This window comes from Macaca fascicularis, chromosome 2 (genome assembly GCF_037993035.2).
Source record: "Macaca fascicularis isolate 582-1 chromosome 2, T2T-MFA8v1.1".
Taxonomy (NCBI): Eukaryota; Metazoa; Chordata; class Mammalia; order Primates; family Cercopithecidae; genus Macaca; species Macaca fascicularis.
The window spans coordinates 93245867-93272674 of NC_088376.1; the positions used below are offsets into that span (position 1 = coordinate 93245867).

Consider the following 26808-nt stretch of genomic DNA (forward strand, 5'->3'; position numbering starts at 1 on the left):
GCGTGAGCCACAAAGTCTTTGTCTAATTATGACAATGTTTGAAGCCCTTATGGAATAATGCTATTGCTGGTGGTTTCTGCTAGGTTTTGCTCATCTTGTCTTGCTCCCCACTGAGCTGTTTAAAAAATTTGTGCCACGTGTTCTCACTCATAGGTGGGAACTGAACAATGAGAACACTTGGACACAGGAAGGGGAACATCACACACCGGGGCCTGTTGTGGGGTGGGGGAAGGGGGGGAAGGGATAGCATTAGGAGATATACCTAATGTAAATGATGAGTTAATGGGTGCAGTATACCAACATGGCACATGTATACATATGTAACAAACCTGCACGTTGTGCACGTGTACCCTAGAACATAAAGTATAATAAAAAATTTGTGCCAAACATTATATTATAGCTTAAAATTGCTTCTAAAAATAATCTGGTGCCCAAGATAATGTTATTTTCCTTCAGAAAGGCATCTGAGGGATTCTGCTAACCATTCAGGGGTATAAGCCCTCCTGAATGTCAGAAGGCTCTAGCAATCTGGCATTATTTTAATTTTATTTCCAGGATTAAGATAATTCAAGGCTGAGTTACAAGAACTTGTCTACTTCCTGTTTACCTTATTCCTTAAAATATATTCCTTTGTGGTTTTATCCCCAAACAGGAGTGTTTATTATGTCTACTCATCATCTTTCAATAAGGTTAGCCCATGATTTACCCTTTCTGTATTGCTTTTCCCTTCACATTTGTTTTTAATGTAAAAACTGCCTTATTATGTTCTATATATAGTACTAATTTTTTCTTTGTATTTTACTTTGGACTAGAAACATTTCTTAAAACTTGTAAAACCATATGCAGTTTCCAGACCCTAAGCCATCTACTTACTTTGCCACTTTCACTAGAAATTTTAACATTTTTGTTTTGAAAATGTTGACAAATTTTCTAAATTTAGACAAACAGCCCTATCATATAACCTTGAATTAGAGAACTATATAGGGTTCTAAATCAATTCCTGTATTAAACTCATAGTTAAAAAGAGGAATCAGTAAGGAAAGTACCTAAGAGATTCCAGCCAATTGAGAAACACGGATAAGAATTATCTGCTCCTAAGTCATATTCTTTGTTTTGGATGCAACCAAGTTGTTTTCTAGATCTATATCCTGTTACCTTATTCACCACCTCTGGAAACTGTTGTTTCCAAGCCTTGCCCATACCAGTGTTCTATGAATAATTTTGATATTAAAAAGTTTATAGAAGTTGCATCATAAGAAATAAAAGAGAAGACAAAGCCAAAAATTGATCATTTGAAAAGATTAGTAAAACAGATGTGCCTCTAGGAAGATTAATTAAGAAAAAGTGAAATGAGAATGGACAGATAAATAAAACATAAGGATTAAAAAGAGGATATAACTATGGATAAAACAGAAATTTAAAAGTAAACAAGAGGATACAATGAAGAAGAACTTTATTCTAAGAATTTGAAGACTTAAGTAAAAGAAGAGAAAATTTAAAATTTTATTTCACTGAAACAGACTCAGAAGGACTGCCGAACTACATAGGTCAATGGCCATACAAAAATTACATCAACAATCAATACTCTTTAGAAAAAAAATAGACAGACCTAGGTTGTTAAGTATCTGCTGATGAATTTTTAAGCAACAGACAATTCCAATTTTCTATCCACAGGTTAGAAAAATATGAAATACTCATTAACACATTTTATGAAGCTGGTATAGATTTAATATTGAAAACAATGATAAGGGGTAGAATAATACAAGAAGGGCAAATTTTAGGCAGATGTCACTCAAATATGCTAGGATCCTAAATAAAATATTCTCAAACTATTTCCACCCATATGTAAAAGATTAAAAACCATTACCAAGTTAAATATATCCATAAATGTAAGGTTAATATAATGCTAGAAAAAATATAATATATATAAAAATATATAGTTTGTCATGTTTATAGCATAAAGGAGAAAAAGAAAAAAGCTACAAGAAACATGATGTTTAATGGTGAAATGTTGAAAGCATAAGTAAATCAAAAAAAGAAATTAATACAATACAATAAAAAGCAAGAGGATTGGGAATCAAGAAACAAAGCTGCGCTTAATTACAGGTGATATAACTCTTTAAAAATAAATCTAAAACAAACTTTTTGGATAAGTAGGGAATTTCAAATATAAAATCAATGCACAAAAATCTATTCCATTTTTAAATAATTAAAAATTATCATTTTAGTTGGGTTTGGTGGCTCATGCCTGTAATCCCACCACTTTGGGAAGCTGAGGAGGGAGGATTACTTGAGCCCTGGCATTTAAAGCCAGCCTGGGCAACACAGCAAGACCCAATCTCTACAAAAAATAAGAATAAGAAAATTAGCTGGGTATGGTGGCACACACCTGTAGTGCCAGCTACTCGGGAGGCTGAGATGGAAAGATCACTTGAGTCCAAAAGTGGATGGAGGCTGCAGTGAGCTGTGATCATAGCACTGCACTCCAGCCTGGGTGACAGAATGGTACTCTGTCTCATAAAAAGAAAAAATTGTAATTTAAAAATAGAATACAATAAAAGGTAGGTATACAGTTGATTTTCAAGTTGAAAAAAGTAAAATTTATATCTCACACCATACACATACATAAATTTTTAGTGGATTAAAGACTTCATCATGAAAAGCAGAATTTTAAAATTCTCATGAGAAAATTTGGTACTATTTTTATGATCTTGATGTAGGCAAGAATTATTTATATGAGATATATAAAAAGTACTAACTACAAAGGAAAACATTGATGGACTTGTCTACATTAAAATTTAAAACTTCTATTCATCAAAGACACCATTTCAAAAGTAGAAAGTCAAGCCATATCATAATTTGAAGAATATATTTGGAACACATGCAACCAACAAAAGAATAGTATTGAAAATGTATACATATTTTTAAATGACTTCTAACAATCCATATGAAAATTACAAATAATTCAAAAAAATTCCCCCAGAGGAATATATAGACATTTCACAGAAGAGGACATATGAATGTCCCACAGACAAAAGCAATATGTGAACAGAGAAAGATAAATATAAGTCTCAATGAGATACCTACTTGACTGGCAATTGTGTTAAAGTCTGACAATACCAAGTGCTGTCAAGAGTGTGAAACAATGGGAATCCTTAAATATTCCTGGCTGAAATAAAAAAATTGGTATAATTATGGTATACAACAAATTCAGCATTATTTAATACATTTTAAGATATGTAAAACTATATAACTAAAAAATTTTCTTCCTTGCATGTATTCTAAAAAACATTTTCATGTGTCCATTGGAAGACATACCTGTTTTTTTCAACATGATGTAAAATAGCAAAAACCTGGAACCTGCTATAATGGGTAAATTTTCATATGTTTAAAACAGTGGAATACTATAAAGCAGTGATGAGTGAACAACACCATATACATGAACACGGATGAAAGTCATGAATAAAATGTGGAACTCTAAAACTGTTACATAATAATACATATTTTATGATTTTTAAATATAAAGTTAAAAAACATGTAAAGCAATATAATATGTTCAGGGACTATGATTGATCATATTGTTTACTCAAAATATTCACTATCCTTTTTACCTTTGTTGTGGATAGCACTTCCTACAACACTGATGTATGTCTCAGCCATGTGACTGATTTTGGCCAAAAAAGTGTTAGCAGATGCAATAAATGTCACTTCTGAGAAGAAGCATTAAGAATTATCAATCACATGGTTCTACTGTTACCCTCCTCTGCCTGCCACAAACACAGCATGTTCTGATGTAAGGCTACTCTTTTCATCCTGGATTCTGGAAGAGGACATAGGAAATAAAGCTTCAAACAATCCACCACCAACTATGCAAAGTGAGCAAGAAGTAATTGTTGGTTTTGTAAACAATTGATATTTACAAAATTATTACCTCAAAGTCAGTGCTACCATAAAAAAACTTCTAAAATAGGTGCCACTGGCTTTGTGGCAGAGTGGAAGGTAGCAAAGAAACTGATTTTAGAGGCTGAAAACATGGCAATCCATTATGCAGTGGTGAAACACTTAATGCAACTTTAGCAGCAATAACATGAAAAGCAGATAATATATTGAATGACCCTGTGACTTTTGGTAGGGAGATTGGAAGACAGAATAGTACTAGCATGTCTTGGTTGCTGTTGGCTGCATTTGACATGGTGGTACAGAAAAACTATGAGCCCACAAAAGAATTGACCACTTTGTAAGAAAAGATGAAAAGAAACTAAAGGAGGTCAGAAAGTTGGGGACCTAGAAGTTTGAAAGAGGCAACTTATTCTCACATCCAAAGTAAAACTAAGAATATCTTTGAGTGACAGCAGCTGATTAAAACTCAGTTTGGGGAAGGCATAGACCAAATCCAGGATATTAGGAGTGCCTTTTGTTTAGTTGATTATGGTGGCAACTGGTAAATCTTTTCAGGTGTGCAAAATGGCTCAAAAGAGGCTAATGGTGTAGCTCCTCCACAGAAGTCTGATAAACTCAAAAATATCAATTTAAATCTAGAGAAAGAAAGGCATGTCTTAAATGGAATTGAAGTTGTTGAGAGGATCATACAACCCAAGGAGCCATCAACCTAGATTAACAGAGATTGTGTCTGTTCTAAGTCTAAAAGCTGGAAGCAAGAAAACCTTAGCCTCCAAGGGACCAAATTTTCCAATGCCCTTTTCAGATGTGGCCCAGTGAGGATAATAGAAAAGGAAGAAACGCCCTGAAGGTGGAGCCAAGAGTCATCTATAACCATGCACTGTGGTGCTAGTCACAGAGAACAGAATGAGCCTAATCAAGAGATATTTCTTCTGCCCATGTTAGAGGGCCTTCACAATGTTTGCCCAGTAGGATTTCAGAATTGCTATTTTTGGCACACAGGTTTTAGTTTTAGTTCATTTGTCTCTAGGTGAAGAAGAGCTGTATCTGAACCTGATGTTAAAGCTAGGACAAAATCCTAGTCCTGGAATCTAATGCTGTGGTTGAATACATCCTTTCGGCTATTTACTTGGAAGATGGGGGATTATGTTATTGTGTAGAAGGGCAGGAAATGAATTTTCATGCCCAAGAGAACAGACTATGGTCAATTTTATTATTGCTTCCCACTATTCACCATCATTTCTTGTAAGGGAATTATACATCTCTGTCTTTGCCGTGCACCTTTATTATCCTTCTCTGTAATATAGCTTCTCCATTGATAACAGGTTTGGCCAGTGAAACATGATGGAACTGACGTGTTTCCAACAGAAGTTTTAAGAGCCATCACATGGTTCTGCACTGCTCTTTTTCTTTTGCAATGAGACTGAGATAGGGGCTATTCCTTTAGCCTGAGTCTTGGAGTGAGGAAAACACCAAGCCGTAGCAACACTGACCCACAGAGACACAGCCGACCTGCACATAGTATGTACTTGAGGAAAAAAATCATTTCTTGGCATATATTATCACTGTAGCATAACTTAGCAAAAGCAGACTGATAAACGAATATCCAAAAGTAAGAAAATTGAGAGGAAAAGCAAGGAAATTTTAAACACCAAGTTTGGAACAAGAGTTACCTTTAGTGGAGGGCAGGAGAATACAGGGAGGAACACATGGGATATTTCTTAAGTTTGGTGGTGTGTATGGGTGTTCATTTTTATCATTCTTTTACCTTGCATATACTTCAGATAGATTGTATTATATATAGTGTATGAGCATGCGTGCATATGCAGTCAGCTGTCCATATCCATGGATGGAGAACCTTAGGATACAGAGGTCGACTGTAAGGAACTTGAGCATCTGTGAATTTTGTTATTTGGAAAAGGGTGAGGGGAGGATGGGAGTCCTGGAACAAATTCCCCCTAGATACCAAGAGATTACTATATGTACATACCTATGTATATTACATATATAAAAATACTTCATATGTGTAGATACATTCTATTGTATTCCTTTTTAATTATAATATGGAAAAAATATAGCAAACCTATAAAGTAATAAATCTACCAAATACTTTGACCTCTGTTTCTTCCAAAAACCACATTAAAATGACAGTAGAAGGACTGAAACAACATAAAGAGAGGGAAAATGGGAGAGGAGAAATAATAAAATTTTGACACACCAGAGAAAGCTGAAATGTAGACTGGCTGCTTGGGAAGCCCAGATTCAAGATGATTTAAATCAAATTACTCCAGAAAAGCTCAGGAATTGTAGGCACAATGTCTCTCTGAATATTTGTGTTCAGCTAATGCTAAAAACAGGAGAATTAAAATCCTATAATTTTCAACTTCTCCCCTTGACCCAACCCCTATCCTCTCCTTCACCTCAAGCAAACTGAGTTACTGCTGCTTCTCCACCCTGCAGAAGACTGGAGGTTTAATTCTAAAGATGTTGAACTACAGAACATCAGACAGAGTTGATCACAGAAATATCATTCTGAAAAACAGGGAGATCAAATAACAATTCACAGTGAAAAATGTTCCTTCAGTTTTTATTTTATTCAATGCCAGAATTATTCTGAAAGAATAAGCAAGTAATCCTACAAAGAGAATAAAGTGATTATTCTTCTAGGGCTGTGACAACTCCTAAAATGTGAATATGTGAGGAATCCCCAATTCGGTCATTCAAAAAAAAATATTTCTTGAGTGGCTACTACATGGCAAGAACTGCCTTAAGCAGAGAAAAAAATTATCCCTTACTCACTCAAGAGGTGAGTATTGGAGAGGATGGGTAGACGTTAAACAAATATGCACATTTTAATCAATTATGAATATAACAAAAGTGCTCCGTTAGTGAACCAACCATTCTGGTAAATATTTCATATGTAACAAAATATTTAACAACTGCTATTGCATGGATACCAACAATCAGAATAGACACCAGCTGTGAACAGCCTGTCTGGTCATTCCAGTGCCTCCCAGCTAAATAGCATCGTTGAATACAGTAATAGCCTCTCACTCAAAGTTTAGCCATTTCAGTTTTATTATTAAAATTGGAAAAATAGAAAGAAGACTCCTAGGGAGCATGCTTGTCTAAAAGGCCATACCTGTGACATTAAAAACAGCTAAATTGTAATGCCATTCTTGAGGTCAGATGACATGTCATTTTAGTTAAACCCAATTCACTCAACTAATTTACCACACCTGTAGGGTGGATGCAGATGAATATGGAACAGCAGACATAATCATCAAAACCTGGATTATTAGATGACTGAACAGTTCTACAATGCTCATTGTGTTTAACAAGATGTTAAAATTATTATTTTAGGGGGTAGGAATAAGAGTCAGCAGTCAGCAAAATGTCGAATGCAGTTTTTTGAGATGAAAATATTAAGACCTGGAGCTAACACAGTTTTTTTTTTCCGCCCTCCTTAACTGCAGGATTTGGGGTTTTAAATTTGGATTATGGAAGTGAGGAAGGGTAGGGGTCTTAAAGAGGGTTTAAAGAAATTACCTACGGAGTGGAGGTTTAAAAAAGAGTCCTCTGTGTTCTGAATTCTACGAGGGTATCTATCTTGTACAAAGCAGCTCTTTTCTTTACTTGCTCTGCTCTTTCTGCCTCCCTCGTGCTCTTTCTCTCTCCTGTCCCCCAGTCCAAACTTCAAGGTGACCTCCTCCTCGTGGTGGGTAAATGATGGATGAGCGGGACCACCCGGCTGGGCCTACCACACTGCAAGTGCCACCCGGGTCCTGTAGGGTTCAGTAAGGCCCCCCCATTTAGAACGCTTTGTATTTTTTGTTACAATTGTTCTCCCAGCAATGGATGAAAAACATAGCATGAACAATAGAGCTGTATGAGATTTAAAATATCTGAATACATAATAATTTCACCCAGCTTTCAGAAAAAAACTAAAAAGTAAATAACAAAAACCACTCCTCAGAATGTGTGAACCTAAATTTTCGGTCACTTTGGAAGCATTTTCTTCTTTTTCTGGTTTTTCATTATCTAGGCCACTTGGCAATAAAATAGCATTTAATTATACATAAACGTGAGAACTCTAGTGAGAGAATATGGGTTGTGATCTAGTCAGAACTAGTTTGAGGTCAGAAATTGTTCATTCTCGATGCCGTCATTCTTATCTGCTTTTCCCCTGTTTATTTTTTACCTGTATTTTCCCCTGCAGTTTTTCTTTCTCAATTTTAAAAAATTTTTGAAGGTGGTCTTCATTTTCTATTCTCCTTCATTATTTTCTTTTTCAAAAGTCCCACCTTTACTAAGGTGCAAGTCATTCCCTTGCAGGAAAAAAAAGAAAGAAAGAAAACTATTTTGTTCAGAAAATCAGTACCCAAAATTGTTTTTTTCTTTTCTTATCTTTTCTTTTCTTTTTTTTTTTTTTAACAATGTAACTTGTAGTCGCATTAATGAGATCACATTTTATAGTGGAAGGTACTTTTAGGGAAAGTATGATTAAATATGTTCCATTTAAACCTGAAGCTTTTCCTGGAAATGTATTGTGGACTTCATTTGAATAAAATGCTTCCTATGAATCTGTTGCTCCTTACAGATTTTGAGAAAGTACCTTGATCTTCCTGTCAGTGGCAGGCAGCATCGCTTTAATTTTTTTTCCAATAATATTGCAGTACTCTAGTACTCATTTTAAAGATAGATGGATTTTTTTTCTCTCATAAAGAAGAACATTGTGGGGGAAAAAACGCTGGATGTGATTTCAAAAAATGTCAAAATATGTCAAACGCAGATACCACTCAAGGGTTTCATTAACTGAAGCTTTGGTGATAAGTGTCATCTTGTCAAAGACCCACCCATCTCTTCCAATACATTACCAAATGTACTAATTTCCTTGCCGAGCTTGATGTTTATTGTATAGCTGAAATTGAAAATGGTCGGTAATGGAGTGAGCTTCAATCCAAGACCAATTCTGAATCTAAATTACTTGCTTCTTTCAATAGCATCGACAGAGGAGAGCTTTATGCACCTTGTACCTAATCAACCCTTACTGTGACCCTAAATTCAGCAGTCTTCAGAGATTAATAATAAAATCCTCAGTTCAAACAATTATTTGCCCTGAACAAGTTGCCCATTTCTTATGCTGAGAATGAGAGAATGTGACATTATTTTTTAAAAGCTCTGCATGTTGTGGCCCACCATTTATTTTTGATCTCTGACCCCCCTGATGCAGTCTGATTGCAAATCCCACATGCTTACTTGAATATTTTTTGGTGTTGGGGGGGGTAGTTGTGAGATTTCTTTGTTAGCATTTTAACGTGCCTGTTCTTCCACATCCCGTAACAGTTGTGGTTTTCATAAAGTAAACAAGATACATTCTATCAATATGTATTTCTAAAGTTTTTAATATAGAGCTCTATAAATCATGGAAAGCATGATTGAATTCTAGTTTTGTACAAAACTACTCAGAGTCTCTAGAAAACAAAAATAAGCTCTCTGGAAAAATCAATTATTTACCTACTTTCTCAAATAAAAAATTTAATTCAAAGAATGTCTTATTGAGAGACTCAAACCATAAATGATTTTTTAAATGAAATGTTTTCTACTCCATTCCAGTTGGCAGTATAGCTTATAGTTCTTGAGTGAAATTAAGCAATATCAAATTCTTTTAGTCATCTTTACAGTGAAAAACATTCATTCTTATTCAATGCCAGAGCATTTTTTTTTTTTAATTTGGTATCTTCAACTTCCTTTGTCCAATTAGTATTCATTAGTGTGGTTTAATGATGGAAAGGCTCAGCCCCTGTTCTTCAAGACATTAGGAAGTTTGGGGAAAGCCTTGAAACAAAATAGTAAATATTTGGACATCCCAAATGCTCCTTTGATTCAATACCATGATTTGATTCATCAGCGAAGGTTGGTTCTATGTCCAGGAGCTTTCTGGGGGAGGGAAGAGACCCATAGTGGCTTGCTGCCCTAGAAACTCTGCCTTTCATTGTCAACATTTCCTCCGGCTGTCTTGCTTTTGGAGGGAAACTCTCCCTAAGGATTGCCCTCTTTGACAGAATGAGAGTCTCCAGAAGATTCTTCTGCCTTTTGAATGCATTTTTTTATGCCCAACAGCAATAATGGCCATCTAAGTATTGATTATATAATATGTCTGCTGAGGTGGCAAGTACGTTGTCGTTGCAAGAGGCCGAGAGGATGAGAAACTAGGTTATCTATGAACTCTCTCAGCCATTGAGCATTTCTTCCAGTAAGGGTCAATATACAAAGCTATCTTTAGACGTTATTTTACTTTATTCTCTGATTCCAACTGATGGCTAATACAATGAGATGGCCGGCATGTTTCAAGTTCTTTGAAAACAGCCTCATGTTTACCATGGAATGGGCATAATCATTTCATCACAAGGTGACAATAGTCATATGGAGGTCTGCTACATGAGGAAGGCTAGGAATTGCCCAGGGTGTTACCCTATTAGAGTCCCAGATGCTAATCAGCAGCAATGAATTGGTTAAGTAGGCATTGAAAGGCAGTTAGGGCATAATCTAATACTTTTTCTTTCATCCAAAAAAATACAATAGATGGTATATAGTAAGTCTGCTGTGTATAGTAACAGCAATAAGGGCACTGAGCTTTTATTATAAACTGAATTACATCCCCTGTGTGGGGACACTAGACAGCCTATCGTGTATTAAGAATTCAGCTGAGATCACAAGCTTGCCTCACCTAAACCTTCTGTGATGTGATGAGAATGACTTTTGGTTACCGTACATCAAAGAGGGTCTAGCAGGCTAAACAGTGATTGATCCATTCTCCTCTTTCAAGTCCTCTCTTCAAAAATAGCTTTAAAGCAATCATCTAATAAGTGTCAGAATAGAAGATAGAAAATGTTAGTACAAGCACTAGGCATATGTCTACACTAGCTAAATTTTCTGCAAGATGTTCAATGACTGAACAAGGTTTTTAGAGTAAATGCTATCATCTCTTAAGAGATGAGAAATACCAAGTGGGCTGCCACTGACATGGAAACAATACAGAGATTTAAAGTGATTTGAGGCAAAATACCATGATTTGCTCGACTAGTAGAGAATTCTGTTAGGACAATTTTGAAATAATTTTATTTATACACAAAATTCTGGTATAGGAATTAGCTTCTTGCTTATGCACACAGAAGCAATAGTATTTTCACAAAAATATGTTTATTAAGTGTGCTTATATAAGGTGAAAGCTTAGTTAAAGGAACCAGCCATGTGAGTGACCCAGTATGGTGATCATTAGAGCTGTTCACAAATATTCTGATGCTCTTTATCTTCCCTGCTCTCTTCAAAGTCAGGTCTAGTGATATGACTTGCTCTGGACAATGAAATGTGAGACAAAATGACCTGTGTCACTTAGGATGGAAACGTTAAGAGCTAGCAGAAGATTTGCCACGTCTCTGTTTCCCTGTGTTGATGACTGTAGGAGCATGTATCAAGGTGGCACTTCCTTCAGCTTGGGTTTCTGAGTCATTAGTATGAGCAGACCTCCCTGCTGGCCTGTACTGAACATGTAGCATGAGCAAGAAATAGACTTGCAATGTGTTAAACCACTGAGGTTTTGGAGCTGTCTGTTACCACACTGTAACCTTTATTCATCCAGGCAACAAATACTCATAATTACACACTATGTGCCAGGCAGAGTACACAGAGATAACAAATAATTGCTGATCGTGGATTGATGTGCCACCCTTCATTACCTGTTTGCTAAATCCTTGAGGAGTAGATGAAAAATAAGCCTGCATTAATATAACTAATCAAGATAAATTGATCTAAGATTGTTAGAAGTGGCAAATCCATACAGGTCTGCAGCAACCTCAATTCTTGCCTCTTCAAAAAAAAAGAAGCCAACTGAGGTCAAAACGCAGAAGGAGAGAACCAGGCAAGTTTCAGAGCAGGAGTGAAAGTTTATTAAACGACTTTAAAGCAGGAATGAAAGGAAGTAAATTACACTTGGAAGAGGGCCAAGCAGGCAACTTGAGAGATCAAGTGGACAGTCTGACTTTTTGACTTGGGGTTTTGCATGTTGGCATGCTTCCGGGGTCTTGCGTTACTTCTCCCCTGATTCTTCCCTTGGGGTGAACTGTTGACATGTGCAGTGGCCTGCCAGCACTTGGGAGGGCCGCCATGCGCAGTGTGTTACCCGAAATTGTGCACATGCTCCCTTGAGGCATTCCCTTATCAGTTGAGTGTTTCTAGAGTAGGGTCATATATCAGTTAAATTCTGCCATTATGCCTCTTAGTGTGCATGCTTGTGCCCACTCATCCAACTCTTGAGATCTTATCAGGACACTGCTGATTACCAGTTTCAGGTTTTTTCTGTCTATCGAAGACTGCCTTTCCCTGGTACAGGCTGTGATCAATTGTCATTTTAAAGAGACAATTAACAACCGCCTGACCATGACCTGATGGTCACCTAATGATTCTGGTTGGCGGTCCGGGGTGGGCACTCCTGCCCTGCTCATGTCTGACTAGCTATGTACTGTAACAAGATTAGTGATGTTTTGACAGTTTTTGAATGAATGACATTGTTTCAGAGGGCACTTTATTGGAGAAAAAGATAGACTCACTTCAAAAGCCCTGAGATTTCTTATACAGGCCAAAAAAAAAAAAAAAAAAAAGTCTGTTATTTTTAACTTCTACAATCCAGCCATTCCCCAACCACACTGGGCACTTTCCAGGTATGTGCACTTGGCTCGGACTGTGCTCTCCACCTTGAACACTCTTCTCAACCCCGTCTCATCCTTCAAAGACCCACTCAAATGCCTTCTCTTCCATGAAATTTTCCTTTCTCTCCCTCTCCACAGTATCAGATTACATACCTCTACTGAGAGCTTATTTCAGTCTGCTTTACATTATGATTATTGTTTACATGACATAACTTCCTGCACAAGATGGTCCCCTATCTTCCTAAAGCCTACACATGCATTGTGAGTAAAGGCTTGGTTTTATTCTACTTTGTGCATCTCCAGTCTGACTCTCCTCTTCGCAGCTTAATAAATGTTAATTGATGTTTGAATAGATTTGAGAGATTTGTTTGAGTCTAATCATGGATTTCTCAAAACATGTAACTGCCCTGGTTTGGAATATTGAAGAAACAAAGAAACCCTTTCAGCTCTAAGAAGGGGAGTTGTGAAGTTGATACTTTTGGCTACTCATGGGGGAATTAGTTATCTCTTGGCCAAGGACCAAAGCCTGCCTCCTGAACACCCATCACACTTAACTAATTTCCATTCTCCCCAGGGACCAAGACAGTAAGACAAAAGAGGAAGGAAGTAGGCATTTCAGAAGAGTAACCCACCCACAAAGAGCCACTTGAAAGGGAGAAATGAGGAGGGGAGTACGAAGTCAGTGTTAAAAGAAAAAAAGTCACTAAATGAATGCAGAATTTAAATTACATGTCCTTATCCATCTTCTCTGCGTCATACCAATAACTTTCTTGACTTGCTATCTTTCCCCAGGACAAGTCCTGATGCTCAAAGCTTGCTGCCACTGAAGTAGGAACCAGAAACCCCTAGTGTTTGTGCCAAAGACATCGAGCTATTATGTTCAGTCTCTCTCTTTTCCTTTCTGTGTTTTGCCCTTCCTTACTCCACCCCAGCATCCAGAAGCCAAAACGTCTGCTCCTCTCTGAAAGTTTAACCCCATGAGTAATAAATCTAATAGAGAAGCATGTGCTTTTCTCTGGTTTATCAGCCATCCTGACCTGTTCATCACTGTCAGTTTCCAGCCTTTCATGTTTCTGTGAGACAGTGAGAAAACCGATGACTTTGGCATCAAACAGATGAAGGATTACATCCTAGCCCTTCCACAAACTTTCCTTAAGTACCTCAGAATTTACTTGACTATTTAGCCTCAGTTTCCTAATCTTATAAAATAGAGTTGGTTACACCCATGTAAAACAATTGTTATAAGGATGGGTGAGATAAAATGTAAAGTCTTTGGCACATAGTTGGTGCTTAATGAATCTTACATTGTTACTAATAAATGGTTCTCAAACATATTTCCTCCTCTTCATGATCTTTCTGCTACAACGATCTTATTTGTGTTCTAATTTTCTCACGTCTAATATCATGCAAGACTGCCTAAGTGATCTTTCTAAAACTAGAAATCAGAGCAGGGCTTCTTCACACAAAGCCCTGTCATACTTCCAAAACTACAAAAGCCCTTCCAGTTATTCTTAATGATCTATGGCAACAACGAAAAAATCTTAACTCAGTGTAGCACATGAGAGCTGCAGCTATCTGGCATCTGTATCTAATCTCTTTGCCCATTATTCCCTTAGCTGTACCTATATGAGATTGTTTTTCTAACAACTTCCAATGAATTGTTTTTCTAACACCTCCCAGGCTCCACATGCTGTTGTAGTTACTTCCCACACTGAGGCTGAGCTTGGCCATGTGACTTGCTTGGCCACTAGGACATCAGCACATGTGACACAATCAGAGGCTTGATAAACGCTTACACATTGGAGCTTGCCCTCTTGAAACTCTGTTGGCACCATGTGAAGAAGTGCAGCCTGGTCCAGCCTCCATGAATATGCTCTTAAAAAGAGATGCCCAGCCATCCCAGATGTCCCAGCTGAGCCTAGTCTCAGCCAATCTCCTAGCTGAATGCAGCTGCGTGAGTGTACCCAGGCAAAGCTGGAATGAAAATTGTCCAGCCAACTCACCAAATAGTGAGAAATATTTAAAACATTGTTGTTTTAAGCCATTATGTAGTTTGTTACACAGAAATGGATAACTTTGTTACACAGAGTAGTTTGTTACACAGAAATGGGTAACTGATATAGTGCCTTTTATCTCCAAAATAATGAGCAACTATAGTTCTATGAAAACATCATTTTCTGTCACACTTCACATTCCTTTGCAAATACTGTTTCTTGTGCTTGTAATGTCTTTCCCCCTTGTCTATTACTCTTTGTATCCCAGCGTATGCAGCAGAGGCTGGCGTACACTAAGTGTTCAATAAACGTTGAATGAATACATTTTAAAAGTCAAAACATGCCACAAAACCTCCAAGGATGCACACTAAATCCACCATTGTTCTGATTGAAATTTTAGATAGAAATGCATGAATGTTACTGCTTTTATGATGGAAAATAATGATTCATACGCAACTACACACACATAATAAAAGCTACAAAAGAAAATGCATTCACTTCAAAAGAGATTTAGGTTTTAATAAAAATAAAATACATCCATTCACATACTAAATTAGCAACTTAAAAATTATAATATCTAATGCTAGCAGAGGTGCTATAGAATAGTTTTGTGCTGTCACCAGAGAAAATCAGAATAAAATTTGGGAGATGAATTCTGGTATATGTATTAAGAGCCACAAAAAAACACAGGTTTCCTTTGATCTGGTAATTTCCTTTCTGGCAACTTAATTTGTTTTTAAAAATTCAAAATATAGAAAAATAGTCACAAGAACATTGAATAAGAGACTATTTGTTTTGAAAAAGTGGAAATAAGTTCAATTCCCATCACCAAGAACATGGTTCCATCAGTTTTGATGCATTTATTTGGATGGCCATTTAAACTAATAGCTATGAAGACTGTCTTGGAATATACAGAAAAACCAATGTTAAGGGACAAAGACAAGGACGCATAATTCTATGCATCCAATGACTACAACAACATAAAAATGTAAATGTAATAATTACAAGGAATTATGGGTCATTTCCCTCCTCTCATTCTTTATAATCTCATTATATTATTTTTAGAATTTAAATAGCATTTTAGAAGATAAAAATAAAAGATATGTAGAATTCAACATCAAAATGATAGAATTATAGAAACAACTTTTATGCTGGCTTTCAATCTAATTTTCTACCTGAGACTGACCCCTGGTAGTAATTGCTATTACATTACAGAATCCAGGAATCATGGTGCTCCATCATCTGGTCTGTGCCATCTCTTTAATCAGTATTTATGAACTTACTTTGCAAAGGTTTTATGAGTCATTGTACCTTACAGAAGTTTTTTTTAAGAAAGCAATTTTGTCAACATTATTGATACTCATGCACGAGCCTTTTGCATAGGGCAATAGCTATTTATATTGAGAACAATTTCTCATTATGGCGGTGAAGCTCTATTTTAGGATGGATTTACATATTTTATTTAAAGAACTGCAGCCTGGAGATGAATTTCATCTGAGTTCCAGACACATACCCCTCAAAAAATCACTGGAGCAATACTCAGAATGAGCTCCCAGTGACTTCAGCTCTTCCTGCAAGTTGGAAGACCTCCAAAATCTCTAGCTCTTAGGACGTTCACATGGTCCAATCACATTTCCAAATATATTTCTACTGGAATGATTTGCTTTCATCTAAAACTTGATATGCCTAAAATGGCCCCAATTGACTCTTCAGACTTTTGTTTCTAACATCAGTACCCACTTTTCGAGTCACTTAAACTCCCGAAGTCAGAAAACTAATGATAATCTCTCTCTCCTTCTCCCACACATATAAGCAGTCAGCAAGGCCTGGCCTTCTTGTTCATTATTCTTGGACCAAAACCTTTCTCTTTGTTTTCCCTGCCTTTACACTTATTCAGGTTTGCCATTAATTCAAAAGTGTCCTAGTCTGTCTCTCTGTCACTATCTCTTCCTCGATGTCTAATCCCATTGTTATATAAATATGTCTAGGGTGCTGATTTGGTCATGCAACTCCCTAGGACGCTAAGAAACATACATTCCTCATTACCAGTTGGATGAAATAAGCTGCAGTATTCAAAGCCCTTTGTAATTTAGTGCCAACCTAATTTTCTTGCCTCATTCTTTCAAGGCTGCCACATTATACAATGCCAAGGGCACTATTCACATTATAAAATACATCTTCAGAATAGGTCTCCAGTAGGCTGCAACCACACAACACAGTGTGGATTGTGCTCCCTGGAGTCATGCAACATGGAGCTTGTACCCCTATTCTCTAGGCCATCTTTACCTAGCAAATCTTGCCCACTTGTTAATACCCAGCACAAATTCCTCCTCTAGGAAACTTCTGATTCCTCAAAACTTTTTCCTCTTTCTTAGTACAACTTTAATTACATTTGTTATGTTCATGTATTGAGATATGTCAGAATCAGCTGGAAGTGTTATTTATTTACTTACACATTCAGAATAAAATAATTTGTATGTAACTCAGTAACATGCAATAGTAATCTATGGTGATAGAATTAAGAATACCTCTTGCTTTAGGTAGGGGCATTGAGTGGAAAGAGGCAAAAATAAACCTTTCTTTCTAGCATTATTGAGATACAGTGGACAAAAGTTCTATATATTTAAGATATACAACATGATATCTTGGTAAATGTATACATGGTGAAATAATTATCACAATGAAGCTAATTAACATATCTATTAACACAAGTAGTTACAAATTTTTGGTTGTGGTGGTGAGAACACCAAGTCCTTAGCAAATTCCAAGTGTACAATGAAGTATTATTAACTATATTCACCGTGCCATACATTAGATTTCCAGGATTAATTTATTCTGCATGGCTGAAACTTTGTACCCTTTGACCAACATCTCCTCATTGTCCCTACCCCCAGCCAGTGACAACCATTGTTCTTTCTACTCTGTTTTGATGAGTTCAACTTTTTAAAATCCCACATATAAATGAGAGCAGCAGTATTTGCCTTTCTGTGTCTAGCTTATTTCATATAATAGGATTTCCTTCTTTTTCAAGGCTGAATAATATTTCATTGTGTCTTATCTATTCTGAATAATGCTGCAATGAACATGGGCGTGCAGATATCTCTTGGATTATCTGGTTTCATTTTCTTTGGACATATACCCAGAAGTAAAATTGCTAGATCATATGGTAGTTTTATTTTTAATTTTTTGAGGAAATTTATACCGTTTTTCATAATGGTTGTACCAATTTAAATTCCTATCAATAGTATGCAAAAGTTTCCTTTCACCTATATCCTCAACAACACTTATCTTTTTTTTTATATGGCCATTCTGATAGGTGTGAGGTAATATCTCATTGTGGTTTCAATTTGCATATCCCTAATTATTAAAGGTGTTGAGCACCTTTACGTATACTTGTTGGGCATTTGTGTGTCTTATTTTTAGAAATGTCTAGGTCCTTTGCCATTTTAAAAATTGGGTTATTTGTTATTTTGGTATTGAGATTTTGGGTATCTGTATATTTTGGATATTGGACCTTTATCAAATATATGGTTTGCAAATATTTCCCCCAATTTCACAGGTTGCCTTTTCCTTCTGCTGATTGTTTTCTGTGTAGGTGCATTTTAGTTTGATGTAGTACTCCATATGTCTATTTCTACATTTGGTGCCTGTGCCTTTGGTGTCATCTCCAAAAGATTATTTCCAGACTGATATCAGAAAGTTTTTTTCTATATTTTCTTCTACTACTTTTATAGTTTCAGGTCTTTTATTTAAATCTTTAATCCATTTTGAGTTTATTTTTGTATATGGTGTAAAATAAGGGTCTAGTTCATTCTGGATATCTAGTTTTCCCAACACCATTTATTAAAGAGACTATGCTTTCTGAATTGCATGTTTTAGTGCCCTGTCAAATATCAGTTGACTATGTAGGGAAAAGAAAGAGAGATCAGACTGTTACTGTGTCTATGTAGAAAGGGAAGACATAAGAAATTTCATTTTTACCTGTACCCTGAACAATTGCTTTGCCCTGAGATGCTGTTAATCTGTAACTTTGCCTCAGCCACTTTGCCCCAACCTCTTTGCCCCAACCTTGAGCTCACAAAAACGTGTGTTGTATGGAATCAAGGTTTAAGGGACCTATGGCTGTGCAGGATGTGCCTTGTTAACAAAATGTTTACAGGCAGTATGCTTGGTGAAAGTCATCGCCGTTCTCTAGTCTCGATAAACCAGGGGCACAATGCACTGCGGAAAGCTGCAGGGACCTCTGCCCTGGAAAGCCGGGTATTGTCCAAGGTTTCTCCCCATGTGATAGTCTGAAATACGGCCTCGTGGGATGGGAAAGACCTGACTGTCCCCCAGCCTGACACCCATGAAGGGTCTGTGCTGAGGAGGATTAGTAAAAGAGGAAAGCCTCTTGCAGTTGAGATAGAGGAAGGCCACTGTCTCCTGCCTGCCCCTGGGAACTGAATGTCTCGTTATAAAACCCGATTGTACAATTCTGAGATAGAAGAAAAACTGCCCTGTGGCGGGAGGCGAGACATGTTGGCAGCAATGCTGCTTTGTTATTCTTTACTCCACTGAGATGTTTGGGTGGAAAGAAACATAAATCTGGCCTACGTGCACATCCAGGCATAGTACCTCCCCTTGAACTTAATTATGACACAGATTCTATTGCTCACATGTTTTCTTGCTGACCTTCTCCCTATTATCATCCTGCTCTCCTGCCTCATTCCTCTTGCTGACATAGTGAAAATAATAATCAATAAAAACTGAGGGAACTCAGAGACCGGTGCCAGTGCAGGTTCTTGGTATGCTGAGTGCCAGTCTCCTGGGCCCACTGTTGTTTCTCCATACTTTGTCTCTGTGTCTTATTTCTTTTGTTAGTCTCTCGTCCCACCTGACAAGATATACCCACAGGTGTGGAGGGGCAGGCCACCCCTTCAGACTAGATATGCATGGATTTATTTCTGGGCTCCCTATTCTGTTTATTGGTCTATACGTCTGTTTTTATGCCAAGTACCATTTGTCTGTTTTAGGTACAGGACCAGTTTTAATTACTGTATCTATGTAACATATTTTGAAATCAGAAGTGTGATGCCTCCAGCTTTGTTCTTACCAAAGACTGCTTTGGCTATTCAGTATTTTTTGTGGTTCTGTATGAATTGTAAGATTGCTTTTTCTATTTCTGTGAAATATACCTTTGTGATTTTGATAGAGATGACATTGAATCTCTAGATGGCTTTGGATAGTATAAACATTTTTAACAACAGTAATTCCAACAATCCATTAACATGGGGTAACTTTTCATTTATTTGTGTCTCATCATAAACATTTTGTAGTTTTCAGTGTACATTACATGTATTTCATGTCTTTGATGAAGTTTGTTCCTATTTTACTCTTTTTATTGCTATTATAAATATAATTGGTTTTCTAATTTTTTTCAGATAGTATGCAACAGATTTTTGTATGTTGCTTTTATATACTATAATTTTATTGACTTTGTCTTTATTAGTTCTTACAGGTTTTTTGTTGAGTCTTTAAGGTTTTTATTACATATATGATCATGTCATCTGCAAACAGTTCATTTTACTTCATCCTTTCTGATTTTGGATGTCTGTTTGTTTGTTTGTTCGTGTTTGTTTGTTTGTTTTTCTTTTTTTTGAGACAGAGTTTCACTCTTGTTGCCCACACTGGAGTGCAATGGCGTGATCTCAGCTCACCGCAACCTTTGCCTCCTGGGTTCAAGCGATTCTCCTGCCTCAGCCTCCTGAGTAGCTGGGATTACAGGCATGCACCACCATGCCCTGCTAATTTTGTATTTTTAGTAGAGACGGAGTTTCTCCATGTTGGTCAGGCTGGTCTCAAACTCCCAATCTCAGGTGATCCGCCCACCTCAGCCTCCCAAATTGCTGGGATTACAGGCGTGAGCCACTGGGCCCAGCCTGGATGTGTTTTTAATTTTTCTTGTTTAATTACTCTGGCCAGGACTTTTAGTACTACATGGAACAGAAGTAGTGAGAGTGGGCATCCTTGCAGTGTATGTGGTCTTAGAGGGAAAGTTTTCCATGTTAATTATAATACTGGCTATAGACTTTTCATATATGGGCTTTATTGTGTTGAGGTACATTTTTATACCTTTTTTGTTTTATTTTATTTTATTTTAAATTCCAGGTTACATGTACATGATGTGCAGGTTTCTTATGTAGGTAAACATGTGCCATGGTGGTTTGCTCACCTATCAATCCATCACCTAGGTATTAAGTCCAACATGCATTAGTTATTTTTCCTGATGCTCTCCCTCCTCTCAACCCCCATGACAGGCCCCACTGTGTGTTGTTCCCTTCCCTGTCTCTATGTGTTCACGTTATTCAACTTCCATTTATAAATGAAAACATGCAGTGTTTGGTTTTCTGTTCCTGTGTTAGTTTGCTGAGGATAATGGCTTCCAGCTCCATCCATGTCCCTGCAAGGGACATGATCTCATTCTTTTTTATGGCTACATAGTATTCCATGGTATACATATACCACATTTTCTTTATCTAGTCTATTACTTTTGGACATTTGGGTTGATTCTATGTCTTTGCTATTATGAATAGTGCTGCATTGAACATACACATGCATGTATCTTTATAATAGAATGATTTATATTCCTTTGGGTATATACCCAGTAATAGGACTGCTGAGTCAAATTGTATTTCTGGTTCTATGTCTTTGAGGAATCACCACACTGTCTTTCACAATGGTTGAACTAATTTACATCCCCACCCACAGTGTAAAAGTGTTCCTATTTATCTGCAGCCTCACCAGCATCTGTTGTTTCTTGAATTTTTCGTAATAGCCATTCTGACTGGTGTGAGATGGTATCTCATTGTGGTTTTGATTTGCATTTCTCTAATGATCTGTAATGTTGAGCTTTTCTTCATATATTTCTTGGCTGCATAAATGTCTTCTTTTGAGAAGTGTTTATGTCCTTTGCCTACTTTTTAATGGAGTTGTTTTTTTCTTGTAAATTTATTTAAGTTCCTTGTAGATTCTAGATATTAGACCTTTGTCAGATGAATAGACTGCAAAATTTTTCTCCCATTCTGTAGGTTGTCTGTTCACTCTGACGACAGTTTCTTTTGCTGTGCAGAAGCTCTTTGGTTTAATTAGATCTCATTTGTCGATTTTTGCTTGTGTTGCAATTGCTTTTGATGTTTCATCATGAAATATTTGCTCATGCCTGTGTCCTGAATGATATTGCCTAGATTTTCTCCTAGAATTTTTATAGTTTTGAGTTTAATCCATCTTGAGTTAAGTTTTGTTTAAGGTGTAAGGAAGTGGTCCAGTTTTATTTTATTTTATTATTTATTATTATTATTATTATTTGACATGGAGTTTTGCTCTTGTTGCCCAGGCTGGAGTGCAATGGCGCGATCTCGGCTCACTGCAACCTCCACCTCCTGGGTTCCAGCGATTCTCCTGCCTCAGCCTCCCGAGTAGCTGGAATTACAGGCATGCATCTCCACGACCACCCAATTTTGTATTTTTAGTAGAGATGGGGTTCCTCCATGTTGGTCAGGCTGGTCTCGGACTCCCAACCTCAGGTGGTCCACCCACCTCGGTCTCCCAAAGTGCGGGGATTAGTGGTCCAGTTTTAATCTTCTGCATATGGCTAGCCAGTTCTCCCAGCACCATTTATGAAATAGGGAATCCTTTCTCCATTGCTTGTTTTTGTCAGGTTTGTTGAAGATCAGTTGGTTGTAGATGTGCAGTCTATTTCTGAGTTCTCTGTTCTCTTATTGGTGTATATGTCTGTTTTTGTACCAGTTATACCTATTTTGTTGAGAGTTTTTAATCATGAGTGAATGTGAGACTTTGTCAAATGCTTTTTCTGCATCTATTGAGACAATCATGTGGGTTTTTTTCTTTCATTTTGTTAATACAATGTATCACATTAGTTGATTTTGCATATGTTTACCATCCTTGCATCCCAGAGATAAATCCCACTTAAATCTTTTAATGTGTTGTTGAATTTTGTTTGCTCTATTTTATTGAGGAGTTTTGCTTCTATGTTCTCAGGGTTATTTGCCTGTGGTGTTCTTTTTTGTGTCTGGCTTTAGTACCAGGTTGATGCTAGCCTCATAAAATGAGTTTAGCAGTGTTCCTTCTTTAATGTTTTGTAAGAGTTTAAGAAATATTGGTCATTTATCCCTTTTCAGATACTTACAATGTACCATAAAGGCGTCTGGTCTTGGAGTTTTCTTTGTTAAGAGTTTGATTACTGATTCGGTCTCATTTGCGACGGGTTTGTTCAGGCTTTCTATTTCTTGTTGATTTAATTCTGGTAGGTTGTATATTTCTAGTAATTTATCATTCTTTGTGTATTATCCAACTTGTTGGCAGATAATTATTCATAATAGTTCTTTGTGCGCCTTTTTATTTCTGAGGCATTCATTGTCACATCTCCTCTTTCATTCCTAATTTTATTTATTTGAGTCTTATCTCTTTTATTCTAAGTTAGTGTCTTATTCCAATTGTGATGCTCTAAAGAAATATCTGAGGCTGGGTAATTTATGAAGAAAAGAGGTGTATTTGACTCATGGTTCTGCAGACTGTCCAAAAAGCATGGCATCTCCATTTGCTTCTGGTGAGGGCTTCAAGCTGCTTCCACTCATGGTAGAAGGTGAAGGGGAGCCTGCATGAGCTGGGCTGATCACATGACAAGAGAGGAAGTGAGAGAGTGGAGGAAGTGCCAGATTCTTTTTAACAACTAGCTCTCAGGGTAGCTCTCTCTGGAACTAATAGAATGAGAGCTCATTACTTCAAGGATGTCACCAAGCAATCAATAAAGCTGAGGGATCTACCCCCATGAACCAAACATCTCCCATTAGGCCCTGTCTCCAACACTGGGGATAAAATTTCAATAGGAGATTTGGGAGACTCAAATATCCAAACCATAGCAGTTAGTCTAACTAAGGTTGTTTATTTTTTTTAAAGCAAACACTTTTTCTATTGTTTTTCTATTCTTTAATTTACTCTGCTTTTTTTCCGCTAACTTTGTGCTTAGTTTATTCTTTTATTTTTTAGTTCCCTGAGGTTTGGACTTAGATTGCTTATTCGATTCTTTCCATTTTTTAAAAAATGTAGCTATTTATTGCTACAAATTTTCTTTTTCATATTGCTTTCGTTGCATCCTGTAAGTTTTGGTATGTCGAGTTTTCGTGTTCATTTGTCTTGAAATAGTTTTAAAGTTATCTTTTGATTTCCTCTTCAAACCAATGGTTGTTTAAGAGTGTTTTTTAGCTTCCATATATTTGTAAAATTTCCAGTTTTCTAACTGTTATTGATTTCTAGTTTTATTCCATTATGTTCAGAAAAAATACTTGAAATGATTTTTATCTTCCCGAATTTCTTAAGACTTCTTTTGTGACCCAACGTGTGATCTATTCTGGGGGATGTTTTGTGTATGCTTGAGAAGAATGTGTATTTGTCTGCTCTCGAGTAGAACGTTCCATATGTGTCTGTGAGGTCCACTTTGTTTATTGTTCAGTTCTGCTGTTGCCTTATTGGTTTTCTGTCAGAATGATCTGTTATAGAAAGTGGGGTATGGAAGTTTCCTACTATGGTATTGCTGTCTGTTTCTCTCTTTACCTCTGTTCATGTTTGCTTTATTTAGTTTGCTTCGATGTTGGGGGCACGTACTTTTAAATGGTTATATTTTAAAACCATTTAAACCATTGTTGAATTGACCCTTTATCTTTATATAATGACCTTCTTTATCTCTTGTGACAGTTTTTGATGTGAATTATTTCATCTGACATAAGTATAGCCACCTTTTCTCTCTTTTTGTTGCCATTTGCATGAAATATCTTTTCTATCTCTCACTTTCAGCCTATGTGTGTCCTTTAAGCTAAAGGGAGAGTCTTATAGGCAACATATTGTTGGATCTTGTTTTTTTAAAATACATTCAGTCACTCTGTCTTTTTATTGGATAATTTAATCCATTCACATTTAACGTAACTGTTGATGGATAAGGACTTACTCTTGTCATTTTGCTCATTGCCAGAAAGCAATGAGCAAAGTCTGTAGTTTCTTTGTTCCTTTCTTCCTCTCTTGTGTCTTTCTTTGTGATTTGATGATTTTTTTTCATAGTGGTATATTTTGATTCCTTTCTCTTTATCTTTTGTGAATCTACCAGAGATTTTTCCCTTGTTCTTACTATGAGGCTTACATTTAAATTTCATAAGTCAATTTTAAGCTGATAAACACTTTAATCACATATAAAAACTATGTTTTACTTCTTCCCCTTGCCACATTTTGTTATTTGTGTCACAATTTACATCTTTTAATATTGTTGTTCATTGATAAGTTATTGTATCTATAGTTATTTTTTAATATTTTTGTCTTTTAACTTTTATACTAGAATTTAAAATGATTTGCACACTACCATTACAATATTAGAGTTTCTGAATTTTACTATATACTTATCCTTACTAATTGAGTTTTATATTTTAATGTGTTTTTATGTTACTAATTAGCATCCTTTTGTTTGAATTTTAAGAACTAGCTTTAGCATTTTTTTGTAAGGCAGTTTGAGTTGTGATAAACTTCCTCAACTTTTGTTTGTCTGAGAAAGTCTTCCTTTCTCCTTAATTTCCTAAGAGTACCTTTGCTGGGTATAGTATTTTTGGTTAATGGGGCTTGGGAGTGGTTTCTACACTTTGAATATATTATCCTACTCTTTCATGGCCTGCAAAGTTTTCCTGAGAAATTTACTGGTAGCCTTATGGAGGATCCCTTGAAAGTGATTAAGTTGCCTTTCTCTTGCTGCTTTCAAAATTCTTTATTTATCAGACTTTTGATTATTTAATTATAATGGGTCTTGGTGTTATCTTCTTTGGATTAATCCTGCTGGGGAACCTCTGCGCTTCAGGCATCTAGACATCCATATTCTTCCCAAAGTTTGGAAAGTTTTCCAGTCATTATTTATTTAAACAATGTTTCTTTTTCTTTCTCTATCTCTTCTCATTCTGAAACTCCATGTGTACGTTGGTTTGCTTGGTGGTGTTCCATAAGTCTTATAAATCTTCTTCACTCTTCCTTATACTTTTTCTCTTCCCTGACTGTATAATTTCACATGACCTATCTTTGCATTCATAAATTCTTTCTTGTTGAGCTTTTAATTTAGATTTCCTAATTTCATTGAGTTGTCTGTCTGTGTCTCTTGCAGCTTGCTGAGAGTTTCCTTAAAGCAATTATTTTGAATTTTTTGTCAGGCATTCAATAGATCTCCATTTCTTTGGGGTCATTACTGGAGCTTTATTAGTTTCTTCGGTGGTGCCATGTATGTCTGATTCTTTATGATCTGTGTGACTTTGCATTAGTGTCTGTGCACCTGAAGGAGCAACCATCTCCTGACTTTATAGACTATTTGGTAGATATATATTCTCCTGCTAGGTTCACAGGCAGATAGGACTACTTCTGGGATTGCAGTCAAGCTTGGCTGAAGCTGGATCATGTGGCTGCTGCTGGCTCCTCAGTAGAGTCCATAGTTGCCAGGCCTGTTACAAGGGGACAAGCAGCCATAGTTCCTGTCTGATACCCAGGGGAATGGGACTGCTTTCTGGACAATGGTTGAGCAGGGCTGAAGCCAGGACATGGGGCTGCTTTTGGTTCTGCAGTCAAGTCTGCAAATGGCAGGCTTGTTACCAGGAGCATGGGTAAGTGTGGCTGCCAGCAGTCCTAAGTGGGCTCCTGCTGGGTCCTTGAGCAACCTGCACTACCTCTGCACCATGACAAAATGGGTCTGGAACCAGCTCACAGGACTGCTTTAGAGTCCACAGTTGGGTATGATTTGGTCGGTCTGTTACCAGGGGTACTGACAGGCATGGCTATTACTGTGTCCCTGGGCAAGCAGAACTGTCTCCAGACTGTGGTAGAGCATGGCTGGGCTATGTCACAGGACTGCTGTAGGATCTGCAGTTTGGTCCAATTTGGGAAGCATGTTACTGGGGTCATAGCTGGGTGTGTTTCCTGCTAGGTCTTTGGGCAGGCAAGGTTGCCCTTGGACAACAGCAGAGCAAGGCTGGGATTGAACCACAAGGCTGCTTCAGGGTCCAATCTAGGACTTAGGGCAGGAGACTTGCTGTGCCTCTGGGTCAGGACTGACTGACTACAGTAGAGTGGGGCTGGTGTTGGATCACAGGGCTACTTCAGGATCCACAGTTAAGTCCAAGTCTGGTGGG

At 37.0% G+C, this 26808-nt stretch overlaps 1 protein-coding gene across 28 annotated transcripts in view; it reads left to right on the top strand.

Moving 5' to 3' along the window:
• The window catches only part of LOC107128895 (uncharacterized), a 785137-nt gene that overhangs the window by 411318 nt on the left and 347011 nt on the right, over window positions 1–26808 (top strand). The window lies entirely within an intron of this gene.